Source organism: Puntigrus tetrazona, chromosome 11, assembly GCF_018831695.1.
Source record: "Puntigrus tetrazona isolate hp1 chromosome 11, ASM1883169v1, whole genome shotgun sequence".
Lineage (NCBI taxonomy): Eukaryota > Metazoa > Chordata > Actinopteri > Cypriniformes > Cyprinidae > Puntigrus > Puntigrus tetrazona.
Genome location: NC_056709.1, coordinates 6,241,037 through 6,243,247, shown reverse-complemented (window position 1 = coordinate 6,243,247; position 2,211 = coordinate 6,241,037).

Genomic DNA, 2,211 nt, shown 5'->3' with positions numbered 1-2,211 from the left:
TTAGGATTCATACGCCGTTCGGCTTTTCCCGGCAGCGGTTGGGGATGGAACACGGCACCAAATGAGAATGTGTCAAGCCTAAGGCTATTCTACAGATTCTAAATTGCACATTTAAAATGACTTCCATTGTCAGACCTAATCCGTCTCGAAAACCAGCAATGGGGTATATAATGATTTATCAGGCTTGTTTATTACAGTGAATTTTATCTTTTCCTTCCCACAGAGTAAGCTGCAATATGTCAGTGTAGGTGTCTACCATGACCAACAGGTACCTCTTACCATTTTATTCTGTCTATCATATCAGTAAAATCCATGGCCCCTCATCACTGGTCCACTAGCCCGGTGGAAAAATGGCCAGCTGATGGCGCATTGAAAACAATGTTGTGTTCTTTGACAAACTTCACATGAAACAATATGATGTGAAATCAAATGTGGCATGAAGGGTGCCACCATGACTGTAATGCGAGACATTTGTTTTGTCTCCACGGTGAATGGACTATGAATTTGTGTCAAAACAGAAACGCTAATGATGAGGATAACACAGGCTGACCATCTGGTGGCGTCCACAAACCATCATGTGCCTTAATAGCTCCTTTATTGTAACCATTGAGTCTTTTCTGATGGTATAGCTGGTGTTGTTCAATTATATGAGTCTGGATAAATTAGGAAACAAATCAGACAGCTGACGCTTTGTGACATCATTAGGCATTGACTTAGTAGATATCCAGCTGCCTTTGCCTTCATCAGCGCTGCATTTCCTGTAAGAATGTTTTTCATTTATCTTTCCCACTATTCATTATATCTGTAGCAACCATCCTTTATTTCTATAAGTCTTCTTACTTGTTCAGCTATCTCAGTAAATGGCATGTCCCATGTCTAGCTGCCCCTCCCTTCACTTCCATCAAGGCATCTGTCTCTCTGCACTCTCAGTGGAGTGCTGTTGGTAGGGCGGATACAGTCGGGGCTGGAAGCTAATGATGCACTGGGCTGTGGGCTTCTGCTTTCACTTCCTGTCTCTGTTTGGCTGCTGCACTGTAGCTTCCTTTTTCTTCTTTGGTACGCCCAATTAACAGCTACAGTCTGCTGCCGTGCTGGTCCACTTTCTCAATTCATCATCTAACTTCTCTCCTCTGTTTATATGAACCCTTTTGTACCACTGAACCTCCTTCTTCTTATCTCTATACTGCGCCAACTTTTACGTACATGCTTTCAATTCTCTCTTATTTCAGTCCTAAAGCAGCTGTTTTCTGTCCAATATCTATTAGTCCAAATACTACTACCATGGTTTCCTGTTCACTAATTTCCTTCCTCTCTACCCTTTTTATCTTTTATGGTAGTGTCTGTGTACTATTCCATATCTACTACATTCAGCCCATTCGTCAATGAGGGGATATCCATACTCATCACATTCTTTCTCAAACTCTGCCATTTTACAATCTTCCATCGCAATGCTTCTTTGTTTTATTTTAAATATTCTACACAGTTCTACTATTTGCAATTATCTCTTATACAATTTTAACACAATAATGCAACATAAACACTTCCACTTATTTTTAATATGACAATGTATCAACAATATTGCAATAATTACTTAAAATATCCCATTAACTTGGATTTAATGCACTGACATACACAAGCAAGGAATTATACTATATACATATAATTATATATATACTTGATATCGTATTATATTACGTTTTAATTCTTACTTACTTTCCTGCTAAAAGAAAGTTTACTAGTTCTGTGACCTAGGTACACCCAAATTGTAATTTACGGACTCACCGGAGGACTCAGCTAAGCGTAGTAATTGCCGGACTCTCACGGAGGACTCCAACTAAGCGTATTAATTGCGGACGTCTCACGGAGACTCCCAACTAGCGTAGTAATTTGCGGACTCACGGAGGGCCTCCGGCCCAGCGTGGTAATTGCGGACTCTCACGGAGGGCTCAACCAAACTTTGCCTGAGCGTTCCTCGTCACAAAAAACATGCGTATAATATGAATCTGTCTTTTCAATGTTATTTTCAATGCATTTAATTTTACAAAACTGATATTTCACTAAAATTTACACATCCAGAAATTTTCCCCAAATTAACACGGTTCTTTTAGAATGGTCAATAGCAAGAGCTTTAATTAAATAGGTGTCGTAACTTGCATCACCAGGCGCCTCTGTGTTAATCTGAGTTCGTTTCTGGATAATGAAACTTCAATT